Source organism: Phodopus roborovskii, unplaced genomic scaffold, assembly GCF_943737965.1.
Source record: "Phodopus roborovskii unplaced genomic scaffold, PHOROB, whole genome shotgun sequence".
Taxonomy (NCBI): domain Eukaryota; kingdom Metazoa; phylum Chordata; class Mammalia; order Rodentia; family Cricetidae; genus Phodopus; species Phodopus roborovskii.
Genome location: NW_026126480.1, coordinates 10,670,001 through 10,681,810, shown reverse-complemented (window position 1 = coordinate 10,681,810; position 11,810 = coordinate 10,670,001).

Genomic DNA, 11,810 nt, shown 5'->3' with positions numbered 1-11,810 from the left:
CAAAGCTTGGGTTGATTGTCAGGGGGATCTAGACCCGGTCTGCCCTCCCTGCACCCAAGTCTCCCATTGCTATAATAAGGAGTATTTTATAAGGGACTCCCTTTGGGGCTTGGGAGAAAATTGTTGATCATCTTTAGGGCCCATTATCTTCTTCTTTCCCTCTTCATCCCCCTTCCCTGTCTTGCTCTCCTCAAGGGTCACTCTCTGCAAGGCCTGTGCTGGACACCTAGGTTTCAGGCTCTAAGTCAGTGGGGACAAGACTGCTGGCCAGGCAGAGCAGGACAGGGCATCACACTCTTACTGCTGGGAGCACCATGTTGTCCATCTCAGTCACCAGGGTGATACTGGTTATCTGATCTGTCAAGTCAGTATTTCAGAGAGCTTCCTGCTGGCCACGCCTTACCCAGGGAGGCACCAGCTATCGTTCTATCTGCCATGCTGACCCCACCACCACTATCACTAACCCACCTCTATTCACATCTGCCAGATGGCTGTTTCCAGGAACACCCAGGTAGGGGCCAGGAGAGCTGGTTACAGCGTGCTGAGCTCAGCCCTGGTTTGCTCTGTGATACTATAGGCAGTTTGCTTTCTCTGAGCCTCATCTGTAGATGAAGGTTGAACTAGATAACCTCCAGAGTCATCTGGCTCTAGAGCCGAAGTCCTAAGTCTGGTCTATAGCAAAAGGTGGGCCATGGATGGGAGGGAAGGAATAGAAGAAAGGGAGGGATGGAGAGAGGAAGGAGAGCTCATGGCTATGGCTACTTTCGCTTCTGATCTTAACCCTGGATGAAGCTGACAGAACCCCTCACTGTCATTTCCCAGAGGGGCAGCAGAGGTGTTTTGAGAAAGGCCTGTCTGGGGGCCAAAGAGCTTGAGTCTGAGCAGAGGGGTTCTAGCTGGCTGCCTCCTGCTCCAGGCTTAGCATGCCTGGAGGGCAAACCCTAAGCAAAGGGAGGCATACTAAGTAGCAGGTGTGTCACCTAAGCCCCTAAGCCTGGTGCTCACACTCATTTCCTCTGTTTACCCACTGTGGGACTCTGAGGAAGTGGTTCAGCCACCAAGCTCCTTACCTTCATTGCACAACAGGAAAAACAGCACTAGCTCCGTCTAAAGCTTCTGGGAGATAATGGGATAGAAAGTGCATGTGCAGCATGCCTATAGGTGTGTGTGTGTGTGTGTGTGTGTGTGTGTGTGTGTGTCTGTGTCTGTGTGTGTATGTATCCCACTGCACACACATCCCAGACTTATCCTGTGCTCATCTGTCTCTGGGCAGCCCTTGCTCTGCAGGTGAGCCCACCAAGCCTCAGGCTTGCAGAGAGGTTGTGCAAGAGACCTGCAAACCTGGTTCTGCTCACCACCTGGGAGGGGCCTGTCCTCCTCCTCAGGGCTGCAGGGGAGGTGTTGTTATTCTATAGCACCCGAGGAGAGGTTGCTTTCCTGGGTGCACATAACAAAACACCACTGGTCATGTCTGCTGAGGCTTGTCACTTCTGAAAGAAAGGTGGCTTTCTGCTCTCACTGTTGAGTGGCCCTGGTGGCTGCTAGGGAAATGGCCTCTGAGAAACTGAACCCCAACTAGTGCACCTGTAAGGGACGTGGGCCACTGAAGGAGCATCCAGTGACCTGGAAGAAGTGCTACACCTTCCTTCTGCTCATCAAAACCACCCAGCTTCAGCCTGGCCCTTGCTTCTCCTTTTGGGAAATGGCTGAGTCAGCCCAGCTAGAAATTCCAATCAGAGACCTTCCTCTCCTGGTTCTGTATGTCAGTCCCAGAGGAGGGGGGCTCTTTGACGGCTTGGGTCATGTTTCCTTTGAGTGACAGCTGGTAAGAGGATGCTGGGAAGGACCAGAAGAGGACCCGGAAGCAGGGCACTCCCCAGGCGTGTGTCTGGGTGCAGTTTCTTTTACCATTGAGCCTCCACTTCCCTACTTGGAATGTGAGCCAATCTGGACCTAACCTAAAGATATGTAGGGGAGGCACTAGGCTAGAAGGGTAAGGCCTGAGGCCTGTGAAATCATGAGCTGAAGTAAATCTCTCCCCCTGACATTGTTCTTCTCAGCTACCTAGCACAGCTGACTTACACACCCTGCCACAGGGGAAGTCTGCCATCCACCCATGATCTGGGCTGGCCTGTTATTGTTTGTTCTGTGTGACCAAAGCAAGCTGAAATTCAGGCCTCACGTCCTAGAAGTTCCCTCTCAGCTCCCAGGAACAGGGGTGGACACATGAACTGAACAGGCAGCCTGGCAGTGGTGGCACAAGCCTTTAATCCCAGCACTGGGAAGATCTGTGAGTCTAAGGTCAGCCTGGTCTACAGAGTGAGTTCCAGGATAGCCAGGGCCACACAGAGAAACTCTGTCTTGAAAAACCAAACCAAACCAAACCAAACCAAAAAAAGGAGGAAGAAAGGAACAGGTTAGGATGAAAAGATGGGGCTGAAGATAATCCAGTAGGTAAGAGGGTAAGAGAATTCTCTGCTTACAGAGAGGATACGAGTTCAAATCTTTAGCACCCATGTAAAAAGCTGGATAGTGTACTTTTCTAACTCAGCAGTTGGGAACTGAGACAGGAGAATTGTTGAGGTTTGCTGGCTGCCAGTCTTGGTTCAAATGAGAGACCCTATCCCAAAAGTACAAGGCAGAGTGACATGCAGTGGCCTCTGTGTGTACATGTTACACACACACACACACACACACACACACAGAGAGAGAGAGAGAGAGAGAGAGAGAGAGAGAGAGAGCAAACAAGCCAAAATATACAATTATTATGTGATGCTACTTCCCAATTTCAGCATTTCAGCAGTGGGCCACTCTCATATTCCTACGGTGGTCAGACATGGACCAGTGGTACCTTTGTCTCAGACTCTGCTGTATCCCTGTGACTTCAGAGCCAGAAAGAGGCAATGTCCCTCAGCCAGCTAGCCTTGGTCATAAATCCCAGAAGCAGGGTTCCCACCTTCCACCGTCCAAGACAGTCTCTACTGTTATGGTATGGCTCTGTCTGGAAGAGGGCCTTCATCCCTTTAGAGTAAAATTCTACAAGTACTGAAGGCCCAGCTCTCTTGCTTTACTATGTAAAGCTCTCCCCTTTACTATGTCATGACATTGGGCATCACAGGGGTCTCTGGTGTTGGTAATGTAGCACATTTTTGCTAACAGCAAGTATTTACATGGACTTGTGCCTGGATCTCCATACAGCAAGTATGTTAACTGGGTCCTAAGCCCAGGCGGGCTCTGCCCATGTTTCAGCCATGCCAACTATGGCTCACCCTTGTGTCTGAGTCTTGGGTCTCACCTGGAAAATGGGAATGAATTTTACCACCTAGGGTTGTAATGGAGCCTAGATGAAATGACGAATGTGAAATGCTCACTCTAACAGCTCCCTGATAAAGGCTAGTTCCTCTTCTGCCAGGTACATAAACCATTCCAGATGTGTAGGTGGGGGAGGAACTGTCAGCAGGCTCGTGGGGGAGGGGCGCCTGTCGGGAGCAGGGGAGCACAAACAAGAAGGGGAAGCATGGAGTCGGGGAAGGGCAAATCCATAGCTCGAGCTGCCAGTCTGAAGAGGAGTGGGAGGCCTCACATGCCAGGCTCGGGGGGCTGGGTGTGCAACGGGAGACAGGGAGATCTCCAGATCTGTCTGGAGAGGGCCAAGGCCAGGTACAGCTGGCCTCTGGTCTAGGGCAGGCAGATCTGAAAGTCTTGTACCTGGGGAGAGCGAGGGACAACTGGTACGGATAGACACGCTTGTGGGAAGCAGGCCCTGGGCCTTTCAGCCTAGTGCCTCCAGTCTATCTTTAGTCTAGGCCCTGCTGGGAAGAAACAGAGAAGCCAAAAAATGCAGCCAGAGAGCAGGGGAGCTCAGAGTGTGGGTTAACCTTACCTATGAGGTGGGGAATCAAAGGCTCCTCATTGTGTCTTATTTGGACTTGGCAAGCTCACAGTTTCGTTTTCATTTCATTTCATTTCTTTTCTTTCTTTCTTTCTTTCTTTCTTCCTTCCTTCCTTCCTCCTCCTCCTCTTCTTCTTCTTCTTTGTGTGTGTGTGTGTGTGTGTGTGTGTGTGTGTGTGTGTGTATTTTGAGACAGGGTTTCTCTGTGTAGCCCTGGCTGTCCTTGAACTCACTCTGTAGACCAGGCTGGCCTCAGAGTTTGAGATCGCCTGCTGTGCTGGGATTAAGGCATAAGCAACCACCATACACTGTACACCATTTCTAAGCTCTGCCACAGTTACAGGCCCCTGTGAGCTTCAGGCTGCTTTGAGAGGAATGAGGGCTAGGCAGACATGATTAGCCCTATTCTTAAAGTGGGGAGACACAGGCCCAAAGAGGGGAAGTGACTTGACCAAGACCTATAGCAGATGTGTGGCTTAGCTAGACTGGAATCTAGACCTCCTGTCTCCTACTCCCATCCTACTCTCTGTCCCTAGAACAGAGGGCTGGGCAAGGCCTGAGTGAACAGTGAATGGAGCCAGAGAGAGGCTGACAGCCGTCAGCAGACAGCACTTAACCCAGATTGACAAGTTAATTGTGCAAATGTGGATGAGGTACAGTTGGATGCAAAGAAATCCAGACGGTCTGGGCCTCTGGGGATCCTCCACCACCAGCACCCCAGTTGCTGGGGAAACAAGAGGAGGAGGGTGATGTCATCAGATGCAGCTCAAGTATGGGGGCTGGGCCACCCATCTACTTCTTCAGGGCTGTAGGCCTACCCTCGGGCTCTTGCCCTCAAGTAAAACCCCTTTCCTTCCAGGCAGGATTCATGCAGACCCAGGAGGTGGCAGTGACTTGCTTAAGGTCCCACAGGCAATCAGAGCCCCGGGAGCGGGTCCAGGTGAGGCTACTTGTCCCAGCAGTCTATAGACACGTTGAGAACAAGACTAGGCAGATCACCTATGAGGACCCATGCCCAGCCCACAGCCTGATGAAAAACAGATGTATAACTGTGGTGAGGGCTGCTTGGTCCCTCTGCCTAATAGAGGCTATATGGGGTCAGGTGGTGACACTGTCAATCTCACAGGAGCCTTAAATGAACAAGAGCCCTGGGCTGCCACTCAGCAGAAAGGGTGGATGCCATACCAAAGTCACCCAGTAGGTTGGGGAGGCACTGGGCTCTCAACCGCAGACTCCATTTTTGGAACCCATAAAGAAAAAGCAGTCCTGAGCTCAGGACAGGAAGCTCCACTCACTGCCATCGTGGGATGCTCCCATTGTCTGAAGTATTTTCCCAGAATCCCCAGCTTCTCACCTGTGGCTGAACTTGAACCCATGCACAGCATCAGTAGCAATAGCCCATCACTCTGTCCTCCTCTGCACCAGACTGTAGGCTGGTGTTCTATTTCTTTTCCTTTCTTCCAGTCTCTTTCTTTCTTTCTTTCTTTCTTTCTTTCTTTCTTTCTTTCTTTCTTTCTTCCTTCCTTCCTTCCTTCCTTTTTTTCTTTTTTTTTCAAGACAGGGTTTCTTTGTAACAGCTCTGGCTGTCCTGGAACTCACTATGTAAACCAGGCTGGCCTCGAACTCACAAAGATCCATCTGCCTCTGCCTCCAAAGTGCTGGGATTTAAAGGCTTATGCCACCATGCCCGTTAATCTCCAGTATTTTCAACTCTCTGGAAACTAATTTTGTTCTGCAGTCCACGGAACTGGGACTCAAGAGCGGTTGCTAACTTGTACCCAGCCAGAAAGCTAAAAGCTGGGTCTTGAGCCCCAGGTCACTTGCCTTCCAAACACCATGACTATCTTCTTCTCTGGTTGATAGAGTAATTGACAATTCCCTAGGTACCCAGGGCAGGAGGTGGATGAATGTGTGCCTTCCTCTTGTTCCTGTTGGCAAATCCCCTACCCACCCTCACTTTCTAAGTGTTGGACTGGGAAGTGCCAGTCACAGAGCCTAGCACCCAGATAGAAGGCCAGGTTTTCTAGAGAATTTCCTTTTTCTAGCTGCATAGCTGGTCTAGGAGGAGTATGTGACCCAGGAGGAGCTTCTTACTCAGAAGAGAAAGCAGGGGGAAGAGAAGAGCCAGGTGGAGAGGGGAGATCACCCAAGGCCCTGAGCATCCCCTGGGTCTCTAATGGCTACCGAGCCCACATTTCCTTGGGTTCACCCAGTGTGGATCTTTGTCCTCTGGCAATGGGTACAGTACTGCCTGAGGCTCTATGTGTGCCTGGGGCTATGCTATCCCTACAGGAGCCATAGGGCTAGCAAAGGATCCAATCCACTCTAGGAACTGACAGTCTGGGGTGGAGAGGGGTGTGGGTAGTTCTGGATTCAGTTCCTTGCTCTCTCTCTCTCTCTCTCTCTCTCTCTCTCTCTCTCTCTCTCTCTCTGGGCTGTAATCTCCTATCTTTAACTTAAGGACAGTAGTCTTAATGTGCTAAAGATTCCTCCAGACCTACACAACTACCATTAAAAATTGATGCATAACCCCCTCTTTACCACTTTGAATTCTAGAACACTTCCATCCACCATCCTCTGAAACACCCCATACCCATTAGTAGTGACTCCCCAATAGGACTCACGATCTCAAACTCTAGAAACCATTATTTCTTTCAAAACAAAAACTATAGATTTTTCTCTTCTGGATATTTCAAGTTCTTACTGGAATTTTCCCATGTTGTAGCATGTATGGATATTCTATTTCTTCTTGTGATGGATGTCACTCCACCTCGTGGATCTGCTGCCTTCTGTTTATCCATTCAATAGCTGAGTGGGCACCTGGACTGTTTCCCCTTTTGGGCCATTATAGATAATGTCACTGTGGACATTCATTCATGTGCAAACATTTGTCTGAGATGCATGTTTTCAAATCTTTGGTGTATATACCTAGAAATGGAATTGCTAGATCATATGGTAATGCTACATGACTTTGGGAGAGCTGCCAAACAGTCTTTCACAGGTTTTCACATTTCTATCAGCAATGTAAGAGGGATCAGTTTCTCAACAGCCTTGACAAAGCTTGCCATTTTCTGTAGTTTTTATTATAGTCATCTTAGAGTAAAGAAGAATCTCAATTGCTTTTTAAATTTTATTTTGAGACAGGGCCATCTGTAGCCCAAGCTAGCCTCAAACTCTCCATAGAGCCAAGGATGACCTTGGATTTTTGATTCTCCTACCTCCACCTCCCAAGTGCTGAGATTACAGGCAAGGTTATATCCTGTCATGGGGATCAAACTCAGGGCTTGGTGCAAGACAGGCAAGCACTCTACTGACTGGTCCACATCCCAGCTCTGCACTGTGGTTCTGATTTGCATTCCCCCAATTACTAATGAAAATTAGGCTCAATCTATGTGATAATTGGCCTTTCCTATATCTTCTTTGGAGAAATGTTTATTCAATATTTTTTTGTTTCCTTCCTTCCTTCCTTCTTCCTTCCTTCCTTTCTTTCTTTCTTCCTTTTTTTTTTCAAGACAGGGTTTCTCTTTGAAACAGTCCTCCCTGTCCTGGAACTAGCTCTGTAGATCAGGTTGGCCTTGAACTCACAGAGTTCCACCTGCCTCTGCCTCCTTAGTGCAAGGATTAAAGGCATGCACCAACACTACCTGACCAAAAAAAAAAATTTTTTTTTCCATTAAAAAAAAAACTGGAGTAATCCAGGCACGATGGTACATGCTCACAATGCTAATATTCAGCAAGGAGAAACAGGAGAATTAGAAGTTCTAGTCCATCCTCAGCTCTCTAACAAGAATTAGAGGTTCAGCCTCTTTTCTTATTAAGAACCTTACCTCTAGTACTGTGTAATAGCAACATTAGTTAGAGACGCCTTCATTATTGGTTTGTTTGTCTCCTCCATTGTGGTATAGTTCCAAAAGGTGACAATGCCTAGTACTTGGTAAATAGTTTTGAATAAATAAATATTTGACTGGTATCATGCTGTCTCAAAGCAGTGCTCAAATGAAGAACTATTATGCTTCTTTTATAGATATTAGTGAGGTTGAGAGAACCTGCCCTAAAGGCTCCCATTTCCCCTTATCTTAGTTAGTACTGTTGGGGGAAACTGGAATAGAATCAGGGTGGCTTTAAGAAAGGAGGGAACAAACTTCTGGATTTTGTCATTGTGTTTAGGACCCCAGAAACCAGAGGCAGTCTTGGATCTAGCCTGTGTAATTTCTGTGTAAATCCCTGTAGTCATTTAGCTTACACCTCATGTCTCAGCCAAAATAGAAATAAAAAGGAAGAAAAAAGGGCATCATTCATTTTTTTTGCTTTGTTTTTGGTTTTTTGTTTTTCAAGATAGAGTTTCTGTGTGTAGTCCTGGCTGTCATAGAACTCAGACCAGGCTGGCCTTGAACTCACAGAGATCTACCTGCCTCTGTCTATCGAGTGCTGGGATTAAAGGGTTGCCCAGAGGCATTGCTCATTTTTAAATGGACTTAGCCTTGTGGGTCCCACATGGAAATTGCTGTCCATAATATCACCAGCCCCAAGGCCCTCTGGGAAACATTACTGACACTTCATGTGGAGGGTTTACTCCATCTCCGGAGCTGTGAACATGCTGCAGACAGTGGCTGCATCGGCAAGCCTTGATCCAGACCTCTGAACCAGAAAGCCAGGTGCAAAGCAGGCAGGGGCTCCTCCGAGATACCTCACACTGTATCCAAAGGCTCTGGATGTCTACCTTCTGAGGGCTTTATGCAGACCTGATATACATGATAGCACTCTGGCCTGAGCTTCACCTCAGGAAAACCTCAGAGTCACAACAGCCCTGTCCCCGTACTGGAAAGTCTTACTTGAGAAGCCACGGCTGAGCAACTGGGACTGGCCAGACGGAAACCACCTGATCAAGCCCAAACCTTTACAATTTATAAAACAGCCTCAGAGAGGAGCAGGGTCACACAGCCAATCCACAGAGTAGACAGGGGGCCTGGACGCAGTCTTTGGATTATTGGCCAGGAGTAGTTCTTACGATATCATGCACTTAAACAGTTCCATTTGGGCGGAAGTTCTGCTGTTCCTGAAGACGCCAGACCTTTCCAGAATCCGGTCTAAGGCGGTCTTCCAGGATTTGCTGTCAAGGATTATTCCTCATGGGAACAGCTGTTGGCAAAGGCAGGTGAGATATTGATTATGGCTGTGGTTGAGGGAGAGCAGTTTAGATCAGTGAGGGGATAGGGAGGAGCAAGAAATGATGGGAAAGGGGGTGGAAATTTCTCAGAAAAACTAACCAAAGGTATGTCCTCACATTTTTACAACTGTCTATGTTTTCTCCAGTCCTCTGGTTAGTTTTTTGCATTTGAAGTCTGTTTAGAGTGGTCCTGTTTTGGCTGAGCCTATCTGAGAGAGATGTCTTGGAAGCTCAGTGAATCAAAGGATGTTCAGGAGCCAGGCTGAAGCCTGCACTTGAGGGACACTCACCTGTCTGAAGACAGGAGGCAGCAAGTGAGAAGAAGTAAAGCTTCCGGAACAAAACCAAGGTTGGGGAAAGCCCACTTTGGTCACATGCATGCCCTTAGTTCCTAATGTTAGCTGTACTGTCTGGGAGACATATTCATGTCCTCCCCAGCACCCTGAGTGCAGGTCTTCCTGAGAAGGTTGTGCCTCAGAGGCCAGGCTCACTGGGCCACAGCTTCTCAGAGTCCCAAGAGGGAATGAGAGGCTGCCTGAGGTCAGGGTAATGTCAGGCCCGGCCTGCCTGACCTGATCAGTGTCAGGACTGGCGGTGGGGGGCCACACTCCAGGCTTGTCAGTCACCAGGATCTGCCACCCAGAAAAAAGGTTAATTGATATCAATGTGTGTACAGTACCTAAACCCCAGCCTGGTACGATAATAAAAAGTTCCCAGTGAAAGTTGGCTGTGGTCTATGGGAGAGAATGAGAGGATGGTGAGTACTGACGAGAAGCCATTGATTCCTGGACCATGCACCCATCTGGAAGCCCTGCTTCTGGAATGTTCAGTTCATACACGCACAATCTGTGCCACTCTTGGGCACTGAGAACTCCAAGTTGATGGTTTTGAGCTATGGGGTCAATTTCTAGCCTTCCCCTCTTGGCTCCCCTGTGATCTCCAGGCCTGAATGGGAATCATGGCTCCTTTCCTCTGACTTGCCTCCTATTGCTAACCTCCTAAGCCAGACCTCAGAGGCCCAACATTCTAGAATGTCAGGTCCTTCTGTGTATATACCTTGCTTGGGCTTCTTCCAGTGATCAACACACAGGGGCACTGAGGTCCAGAGAAGAGATGGAAAGCCAGCCCGGGCCCCCAGGCTGAATGGCTGGTGAGCCAGGATGGGCTGGATGGAGCTGGGCCAGGCCTGGGGCTCTCCTCCCAGCCTCCTCTGCTCTCCTCAGGTCCCCAGAGGCCACACTGGAGATGCTGCCTCCCCCCAATCTTTGTGGCCACCCCTCACCTGGTCTTCGTTTGTATCCTTTGCAATTTCTGTCTGGGGCTAATTCTTGCCAAGCCAATCGGGGTCAGCCCCCAGGGAACAGGCAGCTAACGAGCTTCAGATGTTCTCAGCCTGGAAGCAACAGTTCCTCAAACAGAGCACTGATTTCAGAAGCCTAGTCATAGCTAGTGTGCTGTGGTGTGGTGAGGTGTGTGCTGTGGTGTGGTAGGCCTGGTGCTCCCCAACTAAGTTCCTCCTGGGACACAGGGGACACCTGTGTTTAACCTCCAAAACATCCCTGGAGTGCCTGTGCCTAGGAGATGGGAAGAATGTGTGTTGGGGAGGGGAGGAGGGGGTGGGCAGAGGCCAAGTGCACTTGGTCCATTTAGCAACTTGGTTTTTCCTTTGAACCTTTCTGGACCTTGAGTTGGTATTCCCCCAAGCTACCAGGAGACATAGAGAAGAAAGAAGGGTATCTGCCTTACCCATGGTCTGCTGCTTGACTGCCCATGTTTGGGTATGACAAATGTCACTGTCCCTGTGGATCTACAACTATCATCCTTCTGTTTATAGAAGAAGAAACAGAGGTTCAGAGAGGTCAAACAGCTCCTAGTGAGAACCCACTTTGTGTCCTATATAAAATGAGGGTTTTCAAAAGCCCAGCTTGGTGCTTCAAGAAGGTGAGGCTGACATACCAGTCACTAAGGCTGGGGTTGCAGCTGACTCGAGCCTCAGCCTTGACAAAGCAGCAGACCTTAGAGAATGGGGGTCATCTACTCACTCTCAGGTGAGGTAAGGCTGCCTGCACATCAGCCATGCCCAGAATGTGCTCTAGGAGCCGGATCCACTGCTGCTGGCTTTGTCTGGACTCTATAACCTGCAGGTTTTCAGCTGTGCAAATCTGCTGGGTTCCTCGGCCCCTGTGCACCTCCATCTCCTTAGTCTTTCTCACAAGGTCATTGGGTTAATATTTGTATAGGGCTAAAAGGATGCCTGGCTCAGGCTCACACCCAGCCCATATATTAGCTACTTTTATGTTTAACCTTGTGGAAACTGAGGCAGTGCTGATGATGTCTAAGGACCTGCTGCTCTGGGACTTGGCTGTGGCTAATGGGGGAAATTTGATGTATGAGGAGGCAATGGGAGATTACAGTGATTATAAAGAGTGTTGGATGAGTCCGCAGCACCCAATTCTGTATTTGTCCTCAACTCTTTATAGGACAGAACTTAGGAGACGTTTCCCCTGTGTCCCGGGCTGCTTCTTCCATAAAACAGGGGCCACAAGTAATCCTGCCTCCAGGGCTCTGTTTGGAGGACTCAGGGCCTTGTCCATAGATGGCTGCAATGGCAGACTATGCAACACAATAACAAAGATGGCTGTGAGGGCAGGAGGTGCTGGGTTGTGACACTTCCGCCATTACTAAACTGCAGTCTTCACCCAGGGTTCACCCCTATTTTACCCCTGATTGCCTGAACCAAGCTGGGGTAGT